This window comes from Cryptomeria japonica, chromosome 5 (assembly GCF_030272615.1).
Source record: "Cryptomeria japonica chromosome 5, Sugi_1.0, whole genome shotgun sequence".
Lineage (NCBI taxonomy): Eukaryota > Viridiplantae > Streptophyta > Pinopsida > Cupressales > Cupressaceae > Cryptomeria > Cryptomeria japonica.
The window spans coordinates 662,911,936-662,927,310 of record NC_081409.1 but is presented as its reverse complement, the minus strand read 5'-3'; positions in this window follow the sequence as shown (position 1 = coordinate 662,927,310).

The following is a 15,375-nucleotide window of genomic DNA, read 5'->3' as shown; positions in this document are numbered from 1 at the left end:
CCGCTGATTTTTCTCCTTGAAGTAATACCTTGGATATTTCAATTCTCTGATATATAAGATTGTCCAGTTTTGGACCAAGTTTATTTTTCAGTTCTTTGATTTGACACCTTATCCTTGCCTTTTCTTTCTCAAGTTTCTCTAGTTTTTCTTCAAAGCCTACCATTTCTTGCTCAACAACTGATATGTGGTTGGATGAGCCAATTATGTTATTTGCTATGTCTTCAATTTCTTTCTACATTTTACTGATTTTCTTGTCAATATCCTTTGTCAGAATGTGTGGTTTGCATGTTTCTCTATACAACTCTTTGTATTCCAAAATTGTAGAGTTCAGTGCCAGTAATAATGTATTTAGGTGTCCAGTGCACTTCTTTATGGTGTCATCAAAGAATTTGTTCTTCTCCTTTTCAACTCTATCCTTTATTGTGTCCTCATTCACTTTATCAACCGTTATTACATTCTCAACAATGAATTTGGATAATGTGTCCAATTTACATAAAGAATCTTTTACATGATCTATGTTACATTTTGGTGCAATAAATTTAAGAATTAGTATAGTGTCATCAATTGATTTGTCCTACAAAGCAATTGCAATCCGTTATCTTTTTTATTGAATCCAAGAGTACCTCTGTTACATTAGTAGGTCTGAATCCACTTGATGATGTGCCATATGTCTAACCAATTGCCTTTAATATCTTTGTGCTTCCATCAGTAGTAGCCATTTTTCTTGTGTTTAGCTCCGATGGATCAGTCTGTGTTTGCATCTCAACTAGCAAGGGTTTCTCAGACTGCCTTGATGTCACAGTGACTATTGGTTTCTCTACCATAGTATGTACCTCTGCCTCAGTAGGTTTCTTTGTATGCTCAACTGTTGGTATCTCAGTCTATGGTGGCCTTGTGCCAGCATCTGTTCCTTCAGTAATTTTCTCTATTTATAATGATTTCTTTGTTTGGGTTGGGATCTCAACCTCAACAGTCTCTACCGGTTTCTCAGCCATGTTGCCATAGTCAACATTGTCATCCTTAACCTCTGCACTATCCTTGTCCATAAAAATATTCACTTTTTGAGTGTCCACATTCATGGTGAATAGTATCTCAGATTCAGGATTGGTGTCATCATGTGTGACACCTTCAGTCTCAATAACAGGTGGATCATCAGTATGTGTCGGTGTAGTATCCAAAGGTGGTAGTAAATTGTCAGTGATCTTGATGTTTGGAATACCACCAACTTTACCTTTCCCCTTGTCCTTATCCTTCTGATACACTTTGAATTTTTTCTTTGGCCAATTCATTTCCTCTTGTTTTTCCTTCTCCACAAAGAATATATCCCAGTTATTAGCAGTTTCATCTGCAATCTCTTTTACTCTACCTGCCATTAAACTTACTTTCCGGTGACCACTGGCAAAAATATATCAGTTAGCCTCTGAGATTAGTTCATCAATTTCATCTTTTGAGTTTACCAGATGTACAACTAGAATTTTTTCAACTTTTAGTTTCTTATATAATTCCATCACTACAATCCTTTTTCCCTCCAATATCCTATACAGATCATTGGGTAAGTCATCCACTACTTCAATTAAAACCTTTTTGTATATATCCAGATGTAAAATTATACTGTTCTCAATGCTTTCCTTGTCTGAATCATTGAACGTGTTACATAGTTTGTGTACATTGGCCAAGTTTCCATCATTAGTTATTTCACTTAGTAAATCATTTAAAGAAGGGGTGATAGGTTGTTGTTTCTTCTTTGGTGTTAATTTCTTCGGTGGTCCCCTTACTGCCTATTGTTTCTTCCTTAAAGTCCTTCTTCTCTTAGTTGAAGGAGAGGGTATCGGTGAAGGTTTTCTCTTCCTCTCAACTCTCTTGAACTCTGCTGGTTTCTCACTATTAGAAGATGTGCTACCCGGTGAAATGTGTGCCTCCAGTTGTAGTCCTTCCAGCTCACTAACCGATATCTCATTGATGTTCATTACACTTTCTTTGATTTCTTGTACTTTCTTTGATGCATCCCTAATATATTTTTCTCTTTTCTTTATTTTCTTTAGTATTTTCACATCACTTTTGATAGTTTCAGCACTACCAAAAACTTGTTTTGTTGGTTCTCTTGGTGCATCTAACAAAGCTTTTGCATAAGTCTCAATAATATTGAGATCTACCTCATATCCCATTTCAGTCACCGATATAGTCCTAGGGAGTAAAACTTCCATCCATGTCTCATCCTTCTTAATGGCAAAATAGATTTCTTTTTCATATTTGTCCACTACACTCTGCAGTAGTATTTCTCTAGTTTTCATTTTTGCTTGAAAAGCTTTAAAGTATTCAGTTATGTTGTTGTCTTTTACAGTTCCTATGTTGGTAAAAGCTTCTTGTAATTATTTTCCTACTTGTATGTCATATCCAAAGTCTTTTGGTCATGTATCGAGGATTTCCTTAGTGAAATAAAACATTAAGCATACTAAAAGATTACCAAAGCAAAATGTCCCTTTCTTATCTCCTTCAATCTTTTTCAAATTATTGATGAGTTCATCTTTCAGCCATTCACACATATCTATCATTGCATTGTTGTTAACCATCTCATAAGCATTGTTAATGTAAATATTAGAAAATGAATTAAGCATGTTTGCATGTATAGTCTTGTAACCTAGCACCATACTTATGAATCTCATATTGATGTCTTTGATATCATTCACTCTTAGTGATCTACTATGAGATGTTGCTCCTATTAGGGTCATTAATTTGTTGTTCATGATCTTATTTGTTTTGTCAGGTCTACTTCCGGTTGAGGGTAAACCAGTCACTGCCCTAATTGCTTGCCAGGTTATTTTGCAGACAGAATCCAACCATAGAAATTCTCCATGTGCTCTGGTTAAAACTATTCTCACTACTTCCTCCAAAAATTTAGGAATGTTCATTATTTCCACAAAACCTATAGTTTCTACAATCTTGTGCTCGGGTTTAATCACATCATGTTCATCACAAATTACCTTAGTATACATTTTCATCAACTCTTCAATACCAAGTTATTCTATATTGGAATGTATGTAAATCCTAGGGTCTTCAACATAAGCTACACCTCTAGGAATTTTTGAAAATGCTCCTATGGAATCATCTTGCTTAGCTACTTCAGGAATTATTTTAAATATGGGCCTAGGGTGTTTTACATTTTCCACAATAGTAGGTGTATGTGGGAAAAGTGGGCAAATAAAACTTAAAACGTGAAAATTACAAGAAATACCAGTCCACACACACACACAGGACTTCTTGATGCAAGCTATGAGTAACGTAGTGTTACTCAGCTTCCCAAGGAGGGTCCCATGGTTCTCTATCTCACAATGTCCCTCAAACCAATGTTTTGCTCTCAGATTACTAAGCAAAATGGTTTAGGGATGGCAAATATGAGAACGAGAGAGATTTTTAACTGATTTTAGTATGAGATGTGTTATAAGCTAGGTATGATGCTAGAAATGCAATAAACTAACTATAAGATGACAAGATTAGTATGAATACTATCCTAGCATACTATATTTAGTCTATGATTGAACTAAAATGATAAAGAAAGTAATCTAAGCATGCATATTTGATCTAATTTATGATCTAAAAGAGGCTAAGTGATGAGCATATATGGAATGAAAGCTTGAAAGAATTTGAGCATAAGTGTGATGCTTCAAATTTGAAAGATGATTGTTCAGAATGGAGGAATGAGGGCTCTATTTATAGCACAAACAGGGCAATGGATGGTCAGGATTGAAAGGTTTAATCAAGGGCCAGGTTTGAAAGTTGGGGATCCATGTGCACAATTTGCACCAATGACAGGGTGACAAATGTCCACACAGGATTGGGTTGAAAGAAGAGGTTGGAGGCATTAAAGGCCTGAGAAGACCTCATGGTTATCTAAAGGCTAAGGGTCAAGTCTAAGTTAGGCTTACCCACTAGATTAAGAGTTAATCCAAGGATAAACCTTTGTGCAAATGATTAAGAGATAATCATGGTCAAAGCATTAATGACCTGATGAGACCCTTGGGTTGGATAGAGGTTGAGTCAAAACAAATGTTTTAACCATGTGGGAGGGTTTGAAATAACCATTAATGGTTATTGGAGACTTTGGGGATGTAGTGGTTGAAGGTTGGAAGCCTTCAATGGTTTTCAAAGACTTTGGGGGTTTTGGTGGTTGAAGGTTGAAAACCTTCAATGGTTATCCAAGACTTTGGGCCATTTGAGAAGTGACCTCCCTTTGCTTAGGGATGTGACAAAATTTAGAGGAGGGTTATGTTAATTAGAATCGATTAGAAGATTCTAGAAGGGATTAGGAAGGGGTTTGGGATTTTGCAAGTGGATGGGGATAATAGGATTTAATTGAATTAAATGATTTAATTCAATTTGGTTGCAATTTGGGGAAATTAAATAAAATAGATTTATTCAATTTGGGATAACTATTTAATTAAATTTGAATTTAATTAAAAGTGGATAGGGGATTTAATTGAATAAAATGATTTATTCATTAAATGGGTATAGTGAATTTAATTTAAATAAATTGAGTAACTTATTTAATTAAATAGAGGAATGTGGATAATTTAATTAAATTGGATTTAATCAAATAGAGAAATGAACATAAAATATTCATTTAGGAATATGGTCATTTTTATACGTCTACATTTTGCCCCTCTTTGAAGTGACGTGTGTGCACATGTTATTTCAAAGAAAATGATGTCCTATTATGATTTATGATCAAATGCAATTTTTGTTGTGTCGCTCTTATGATTTGTAAGTTGTGCCCCAGATTTGATTTGATGTGTGATACCAGATTTGATTTGATGTGTGATGCCCCAGATTCGATATTTTGATGGTGATGCCCCAGATTTGATTTGATGTGTGATGCCCCAGATTCAATATTTGTGTCGTGCTGTCATGATTTTATGTAGTTGTCCAATATGAGTGTCGGTATAACTTGTTTTGATGTGAGATATTTCAAGTTATGTAGATATCAATGTGTTGTTCTGATCAAAATATGATTTATTTGCGTGTTCTATTTCAAGTTCGAAGTGGGAAGCCTGATGTGTATTACAAGCCGATATGGGTTAGAAACTTGAGTTGTGTTACAAGCTGATATGGGTGGGAAACTTGAGTTGTTTTACAAGTTTATGTGATTTTGGTACTTGAGTTGTTTTACAAGTTTTGATATGGTTTTTGAGAACTTGAGTTGTGTTACAAGTTGATATGAAATGATAGGTTTTTGAACTTTGATTGTAGATGAGCAAATTTGTTTCATGTTGTTGATGTAAGTTTGATTTTGATATCTTTGTTGTGATGTGGAAATTGATATTGGATTTGTTTTGAGATTTGATATGATAATGCCCCCTCGGGAGATCGTTCGTGCACACAAAGCATGAATGATCTCTCGAAAGAAGAAGAATGTTGTTTGAAAGATGGAAGAGTAGATAGTGATGGCATGCATGGGTTTGATAAGATTGATTAGATTGATTGGAATGAGAGCAAGTCTTGTTTCAGGTATGACACCTCCTGTATAAGACATGGATGATCGAGCATCTGGTTTCAAGAATGATACCACTTGTATAAGATATGGATGATCAAGCATCTGGTTTCAAGAAGGATACTGCATGTATAAGACATGGATGATCGAGTGTCTGATTTTAGGAATGATATATCCTGTATAAGAGCTGATAGAAGATAGTTTGGAAGAATGATGAAGATAGTTTAGAAGAATGATAGAAGATAGGTTGGAAGAATGATAGAAGATAGTTTTGAAGAATGATGAAGATAGTTTAGAAGAATGATAGAGATAGTTTAGAAGAATGATAGAAGATAGGTTGGAAGAATGATGAAGATAGTTTGGAAGAATGATAGAAGATAGTTTTGAAGAATGATGAAGATAGGTTGGAAGAATGATAGAAGATATGAAAGTGAAGAAAGATTCCATGATGATGTGATAGATATGCATGCGAGGGATGCAATGATGAATGATATTTTGAAAATGAGATGTATGATATGATATGCAACTAATTGTAAAATGATATGCAACTATGTTAAAATGATATGCAACTAATGCTTTTTTTTTCTTTTTTTCTTTTTTGGAGCATCCTCGTCCTGCATTTGCCATCCGATATAGCCATTTGTTTGCTTTCTTTGTAGATATCATCATTGAGCATTGATTTGTTTAGGATATGTTGAAAATTTATACAAGCATAATGGTATAATTGAGCCATAATAACCTGAGAAAAATTTACATGATATTTGATTTTGCAAGATAGCACAAGCGTCAAGGTATAATTGAACCAAGACGACCTGAGTGCATATTGCGTAAACATACAAGAGTTAACCTTTGTCCCATACAAATCTGAAATGTCCTCAGTGATATGCCACCAGATTTCTTCATAGGACAAATTTGCATGGTAAAAGACTTCACTCACAGATAGAAGACAAATAAAACATCACATTCCTTCCTTGCTTCTCTAGTCGTAAGACATCCTGGAGGTGCTCAGGAGATATGATAAGCAAAAATTAAAAACCATAAGTAATCATGCATGCTATTGGAAATGTATTCTTGTCAATTAAAACATCTTGCAAAATAGATCTTTGTTTAGTTGAAATCAGTTCAAGTTCGTGATGTTTAGCCTTCTTCCATTGTCATTTGTCATTTGTTGGTTGTTTTGATCCTTGTTGTCTTGCTACATTTTTGGTCTAATGTTGAAAATCTTGAAGGCGAAATGCCCCAAGCGAGGTCAGGATTTTGCCCCTAGATGAGTGTTCTTCTGGATATGATTATGTACAGTGATTTCCAAGCCGTGGTGAAATGCGGTAACTCAGGATAGTGACTACGCTAAGTATGTCCTGAATGGATATATGCTAAGTGTCGGGCGATGGCCGATAGTATTTTGATGGATAAAATGGCATGGATATAGATAAAGGAGCCGGCCTTTTACAAGGGCACCTGTTTACCAGGTTTTCACCATTTGTTTTTATTGTACTTTGTATGTTTTCTTTTTCTGGATTTTTTTTTTTTTTTTTTATTTTTTTGTTTGTTTTTGGCTTTTTCCGTGCACTAGGCTACCTTAAGTATAGTACTTCTTTAGATGAATGCTGTTAGTGGGATCATCGAGCACATCTCCTTCAGAATTTGTTAGCTGATAGGCACCTGATCCATAGACTGATATGATGACATAGGGACCCAACCAATTGGGTTCAAAATTCCCTTTCTTTTCTCTATCTTGCTGGTTTCTTGGATTTTCTTTGAGGACCAGATCACCAACTTTGAAGTTACGAGGAATGACCTTATGATTGTAGCTCCTGCACATGCATTGCTGATATGCTTTGAGATGAGTATAAGCATGTTGGCATCTTTCATCTAATAGTTCCAGTTCTTGTAGTCGGTTAACTCGATACTCTTCATCGGGGATCAAACCTTTCAAAGAGACTCTAAGAGATGGAATTTCCACCTCCAAGGGTAAAATAGCCTCTGATCCATATACCAATGAATATGGTGTTGCCCCTGTAGGTGTGCGAATGCTGGTCCTGTAGGCCCAAAGTGCTGGATTGAGTTGTACGTGCCAATCTTTGCCTGCATCATTCACTGTTTTCTTGAGAATTTTTAGGATTGTTTTGTTAGATGCTTCTGCTTGACCATTTCCTTGGGGATAGTATGGTGTAGAAAACCGATGTTGGATTTTGAATTTTTCACATAATTCCTGCATATCTTAGTTTTTGAAAGGTCGCCCATTATCTGTGATGATTGAACTTGGAATACCATATCGGCAGATCAGATAATTGAGGATAAAAGAGGCAATTTGTTTCCCGGTCATTGTGGTCATGGGAACTGCTTCGATCCATTTGGTAAAGTATTCTGTTGCAGTTATAATGAACTTGTGTCCATTTGAAGATGAAGGGTGTATTTTGCCAACTAGGTCCAGTCCCCACTGACAAAAGGGCCATGATGTTGTAAAGGGCTGCAGTTCCTGTGTTGGTGCATGTATCAGATTGCCATGGATCTGGCATTTAGGACATTTCTTGGCAAAGTGATATGAATCTTTCTCCATTGTAGGCCAGTAGTATCCCATTCATAGAAGCTTTTTAGCAAGAGTAGTGCCACTTGAATGTGTGCCACAAATACCTTCGTGAAGCTCATGTAAAGCAGAATCGGAATCATTACGATCAAGGCAACGAAGAAGAGTACCATCTAGACCTCGACGATATAAGGTATCAGCTGTAAGGGTGTAACGGGCAGCTTGTCAGATAAAGTTACGTTTTTGGTTACGGGATTGGTCAATGGGTAAGATATTATGCTTGAGATAGTCGTATATTGGTCCATATAGCGGAGAATAGGAACCAGTCAAGGTATAGATAACATGGGATTCGGAGTGGTCATATGCGGGGGAGAATAGTTGCTCTACCAGGAACTCATAACGACTCTGTCGCTCAGGAATTTGTAGTAGTGAAGCGATTGTAGCCATTGCATCGGCTGCTTTGTTGTTCAACCTTGGTATTTGCTCAAAGGTGATGTGCACAAAATACTGTTTGAAGTCATCCACCATGCGTTTGTAAGGTAGTAGCTTGTCATCCTTTGTCTGATAGTTGTTGTTGATTTGATTGATGACCAATTGTGAGTCTCCATAGACTTTTAATTCTGTGATTTTCCATTCGATAGCCATTTTGATGCCGATGACCAGTGCTTCATATTCAGCCACATTATTTGTGCATGGAAACATAAGTCTGTACAATTTTGGCATAGTGTGTCCTTCAGGAGTGATGAACAGAATGTCGGCACCTGAACCATGTTGAGTATAGGATCCGTCAAAGTATAGGGTCCATTGTTTAGTAGTAAGAACAAGTACATCCCTGTCCAGAAATTCAACCTCCATGGTTTGTTTGCCTAGTAGCGGTGCTTCGGCCAATTGATCTGCAATTGCTTGTCCTTTGATGGCTCATCTTTCTGTGTATTGGATGTCGAATTCACTGAGAATCATGACCCATTTAGCCAATCGGCCTGTAAGAGCGGCTTTGCTGAGTAGATATTTGAGAGGATCAATTTTTGCAACTAGCTTTATGGTGTGTGCGAGCATGTAATGTTGGAATTTCTGAGATGCAAAGACTACTATTAGGCAATCCTTTTCAATAAATGTATAGTTGAGCTCATAGCCATTCAATGTTCTACTGATGTAGTATATGGCATTTTCCTTTCCTTGTTGATCTTCTTGTGCCAATAGTGCCCCCAGTGAAATATCTGTTGTTGAGATATATAGAATAAGTGGCTTTCCGGCAACTGGTGGTACTAGAACTGGTGGATTCATCAGGTACTGCTTAATTTGGTAAAAAGATTCTTCACACTTAGCCTCCCATTTGAAGGGTAAATTTTTGTGTAGCAAATGGTTAAATGGTAGACTTTTATCTGCTAGCTGAGCGATGAATCACCAAATTGATTGAAGTCGTCCCTGTAGAGATCTGAGTTGACTGATATTTCATGGTGGTGGCATTTCCATGATGGCTTGTACCTTTGCTGGATCAACTTCAATACCTTTAGCTAATACTATGTAGCCTAGTAATTTGCTTGATGTAACCCCGAAGACACACTTCTTAGGGTTGAGTCAGACTTGGAATTTTTGCAATCGATCAAAGATCTTTGTTAGGATGCCGAGATGTTCAGCTCTGGTGAAGGATTTTGCTAGTAAATCATCCACATAGTCTTCCATAAATGTGTGCATCATATCATGGAAGATGGTTGTCATTGCTCTTTGATAGGTGGCCCCTGCATTCTTTAAGCCAAAAGGCATGACATTCCAACAGTACGTCCCCCAAGGACAGGTGAATGCTATTTTATCTTAATCTTCAGGAGCTATCTTAATTTGGTTATAACCTGAGAAACCATCCATTAGTGAGAGCATTGCATGGCCTGCTATGAGATCTACAATTATATCAATACTTGGTAGAGGAAAGTCATCCTTTGGGCAAGCTTTATTGACATCTCTAAAGTCAGTACATATTCTTATACTACCATCTGGTTTTGAGACTGGAACAATGTTGGAAATCCATTCTGCATAGTCAATAGGTCGGATGAATCTGACATCTAATAATTTCTTTAATTCCGTTTTGACTATGAGTGCTATCTGTGGATTCATCTTTCGTAGTTTCTGCTTGACTGGCTTGACTCCTGCAGAGATGGACAAGTGATGCATGATTAGGTGTGGATCTACTCCGGGCATATCAGCATATGACCAGGCAAAGTTAATTTGTTGTCCTTTAAAGAAGATGATAAATGCCGATCTTTCCTCCTCTGTCAAAGATTCTACAAGGTGAATGTTTCTAGCTGCTTCAGTGGTACCAATGTTGATTGATTGAGTGGGCTCAATCAATATGGGTGATCGTTCATGAAAATGTTCAGGAAGAGTGTCAAGTCTCCCATCGTTAGGTGCCTTAAAAAGGTTTTCACCCTCGGATGTGTCCTTTATTTTTACTTTTTGGGATCCATTGCTACCATGACTGGTTTTCAGCATTAGATTCATTATTTGATTCATTTTTGCGACTGAGAGACTTGGCACTCTCTGATTTACAGATATCATTATGTCGTTCACTGGTAGAGCCTGTTTCCGGATTTACAGCGCATAGGTAATGGACAATAGATGCATCATCTGGGAAAATAGGTATATCACTTGTTTCAGGTTCGTCCTAGTCGATTAGGTCAGGAAAGACAAGTGGTAAGGAATCATGGGGTGGGTCAAGTTCAGCTACTGTAAGTGTTAGGATAGAGTTATCATCGTGATGGGTCTTGTTTTTAAAGAAGTCTAAGGTTTCATCGAGGTCTTCGATGGCATCATCTTCTACCTAGACTTGTTCGTAATATTTCTGTTCACTTTTTGGAGCGTCATAGATATGTTGTGGTCCAAATTCAAGAGGTCTATCTTCTGCGTTATGTTCTTCTTGAGAAATGGATATGAAATCAGCATCATCTGGGATATTTGTAGTAGTATCAGAGCAAGCACCCCATTCATATTCATTTGAATTTGTCTCATAGGCATCATCCCAAATTCTATCTATGCTGTAAACAGGTATGTTGTATGGTGAAAACAAATATTTGATGATGGATACTATTTTGATATTCTGTGTTGATTCTGTATTCGAGCCGTCTTCTACAGTCTGGATTTGTTCATAGATTGTGCTTCCTCGGGGAGGAATGATGGTTTCTTGTGATGATATGATTTGTTCTTGAGCCATTGGTGTGTGAATATGAGCCACTGTTGCAGAGATGGCCTTCTTATGATTCAAAATCTTTCCCTGATGTATCTTCTGATCTTGACGTTCTCTTGCCTTGCGGATTGTTTCTACTGATTCAAAGAGAGCTTCCTGCCAGGATTCTTCCTTGTATTTCTTCTTTTCCTTCCATTGAAGTTTTGCATTTGTGTGTGGTGGCCTTTTCAGTAGGAAAGTGAATTTATAACCTAATCCTACTTTATTTCTACTAGGTTGTGAAGGAAGATCTATAGGTTCCGTAACCCCTTCTTGGCGTTTCCCAATAGGTCCTTTGCCGCCATATCCCATTTGTTTCATGATCAAGTAGCCTTTTCCATATAGGTGTGTCAGTAGAACAATGTCTAGAGCGGCCGCTCTATTAGCTTCTTCTTCATCTTTGTATAGCCAGTTAAGAACATCGTTATCTTCTGATTCATGTGCTAGAGTCCCTAATTGGATGAAGGTACCATCAAATTTAGTTATGGGCTGAGTTGCCAGATGTGTTGATATAGTAGGTAAACCATGCGATCTAGGTGATGTTGGCAATCTAGTCAAACATAAAGGCTCCATAGAGTATTCGCCCATGCCTTGGTCTTTGATTTGCATTTTCTGTTTGAAGTCTCCCCATAAGGAGTTGGATTTTGCTGTTGGTGGATAAGATGTTGAAGACCGCTGCTTTTCTCTGTTATAAGGAACCAAACTGTCTTGGGCTGCCCCCATTGCATTGCAATGTTGAAATGGATTGTGATCAGCTGATATGGAGATTTCCTGTCCATCATAAGGAAACTTGACACACTGGTGATATGTGGAAGGTACTGCTTGCATTTCATGTATCCAGGGTCGGCCTAATAAAATATTGTAGGTTAGATTGATATCTAAGACTTGACAAATAGTATCCTTTTGTACTGGGCCCACTTGAATAGGTAATATGATGGTGCCTTTAGAGGACCGTTCCTCATCATCATATGCTTTTATGGTAATCTTTTTGCAAGGATCAATAGATTCTTCTGAGAAGCCTAATGCACGGATAAGCTTTAAAGTACAGATATTAAGGCCGGCTCCTCCATCTATTAGGACTCTCTTGACTCGGTGTTTGCAAACAATGACTTCAATATGGAGAGGAGTATTATGCGGATGACTCAATGAAGTATTATCATGCTCTGAGAAGGTGAGGTTATGAGATTCTGTCATGTGGGCAACCATAGCTTGGAATCTGTCTGTATCCAGATTTTGAGGTACATTTGTTTCTAATAGCGCTTGCTCCAATATGTCTTTGTGTCTTGGAGATAGTTTCAACAATTCCAGGATAGATATCTAAGCCGGAGTTTTGCATAGTTGATTAACTAAGTCGTATTGGATTTTTGGTGTGGTAATTGGAAGTGCAGTGTGTCCCTTCAAGACATATTTCTGAGTCCGGGTTGTTACATTGACAGATTCATGATCACGTTTATCTCGAATGGTTATAACATTGACTTGATGGTCTTCGGCTGATATGTGATTGATTGTGTTGTTGTAGATGTGATTAATACGAGCTCCGCGTGTATCATTTGAAGTTGATGCTCCATCTTTATTGTAATTTGGAAGAGGATCTTTGAAGGCTTCGTGATCATTGTTTGTTTTGAGACCATCCACCATTAAGTCACCTCGATCAATCATGTCTTGGATTATGTGTTTCAATCTCATGCACTCGTTTGTTCTATGACCTTTGTTGCGATGAAAATCACAATAGTGTGAATCATTCCACCAAGGTGGTTTGATTGGGGGTTCATAATTGTTGATTGGAGGTAAAGAAAGAACCTTGTTTGCCAACAGTTCTCTGAATGCAGACTCTAATGATTGGCCCAATGGTGTGAAGATACGTTTATGGAAATTGTTGGTGTTGTTACGTGAATTGTTGTTAGGCCCTGGATTCAAGTTTTTGTTTGGATTATCGTTGGCGTTGTTGGTATTGAGTTGTCCTTGAGCATTGTTTGGTGCATATGTGTTGGCACTGGGAGTAGCATTTTTAGGATTTTTCGTATTTTGAGTATTTCCTGATAAGGCAAGCACTGGCTGTTTAGATTTGGGATCATATGATTCATTGTTGCCTTCATTTTTGTTTCGAGTCCAAAATCGAGTTTTGTCCAAATTAGTGTTGTTTTGGTTATTGTAGTTTGATGAGTTCGTCCCTTCTTTGTAGAACTTGAGTGTTCCCTTTTTGACACAAGCTTCCTCTACTTGGATGCCATTTTCGATCAATTTGTCAAAAGATGGTATGCATTGAAGTTTGAGTCTGTAACTCATCTCACCATTCAAGTTATCAATGAAGATTTCCATTTTCTCTTTTTCAGGAATATCTCGAGGATATCTTGATACCATGCGTCTCCAACGTTGAAGGAATAACATGAATGTTTCATTGTTCTTTTGTTTGGTGTTGCAAATATCTAGCATGGTTATGGCATGTTGGATGTTGTAAGAATAATGGGTGATGAATTTGTTAACCAATTCGTCAAATGATCTGACAGGTGGTGTAATCTTGGATAACCATTCCATTGTTTGTCCTCCCAGGCTTCTTGGGAACAACCTCATCAGATAAGTGTCATTATGAGCAAATTCAAGACTCATAGTACAAAATTCTCAAACATGATCTCGAGGATCACCTTTTCCATCATATTTATCAAATTTGGGAATGTCTGAGTTTGGAGGAAAAGGTATCATGTTTAAGCTTCTGTCAAATGGATAAGGACATATTTCGTTTATAGAATACCGCACTGTTGTCCCTTGTTGCATATCGTGTATTTGTCTTTGCAACATTTGCATTTGTTGAGTAAGAGCAACCAAGGGCGCATTATCTTGTCGAGGGAAGAGTTCTTCCCTCGTATTTGTTCTCAACTGAAAAGGTGTAGTAAATGTTATGTGTTGTTCTGGGGTTTCAAAAGCAGGTACTCGCATTTCTGGTATATGTTGTTCTGGAATATGTTGTTCAAGTATGCGAGTTTCTTCTTCCCTTTGTTATTCTTGATATTTATATTGTTGAGATCCTATTTGAAAGACGTTTGCGTCGAAATCTTCCAGAAGTTTCACACCTTTTCTTGTAAGCATGAGTAGATATTTTTCTTTGTCATTTTCCATGAGTTTTTCGATGAGTTTTTGGAATGAAGGATTTTCTTGACATTCCTGAAGAATTGCGTCAGTAATTTCAGGATCATCTGATGATGGAACTTCAAAAGGATTTGATAATCTACGATTCATACTTGATTCCGCGGGTGTCTCGCTTTGTTTGTTTCGTTGAGAGCAAGTGATAGGCATTTTTAATAGAAACTTTCAGTGATGAAAGGAACAAAGTCCTCGTTGATGTTTTGCTCTGGCGTTGGTGGTTCTGATCGAGATGTGTTATATGTGATGCACTCGTCGGGTAAGAATGCGGGATTGATTTTTCCACCTCGGTTTATCTTTTGATTAAAAGCAAACTTTTGACAGTATGCTCTTGTTTTCAAGGGTTCTTTGTCAAATTCGCTGGATTTGTTTTGAATATAACGTTTGACATGATGAAGAAATACCCGATGAGATTTGAAGAGTTGACGATTGATGTATAAAAACTTGTTTCGCTTGATGAATTTGGAAAAGCTAGGTTGTTGTTTCTTCAACGTGATGTTACGATAGAGGTTCTTTCTTCTCAGAATAAGGGGATTAGTCATGCATGAGTGATCAATGATTTCCTTTGATTTGTTTGGATTTCGTTGATTCTTGTTTTGAAAATTTCAAAGTTTACTTTATCAGAATGAAGGTTTAGATATCCCTTCACGATAAAGTGTGTCAAATGATATGGATAAGAAGTTTCCCGATCTGGAAACTGGTCTTTGACAAATTGAAAATTTTTAGACAAGTGTTTGTGAGATAAAATCCGTAAGATGTTAAAGGATTTGATTGATACTAATGATGAAAATGTTCCGGATTATGATAGGAAAGACGTCCTCTATTGCTCGATTCGTTTTCAGATTTTGACAACTTGGTTTGACACAAATTTGACTTGAGAAATAGTTTTAATGATTTGTTTTTGTCACTCTGGTTTGATAAAAGATGTGTTTTGATGAAAAACTGTTTTCAAAATATTTTCAAAATTTTCAAAATTTTTGGTTTTTCAACTCTCCGTTTTTCTACCTTTTC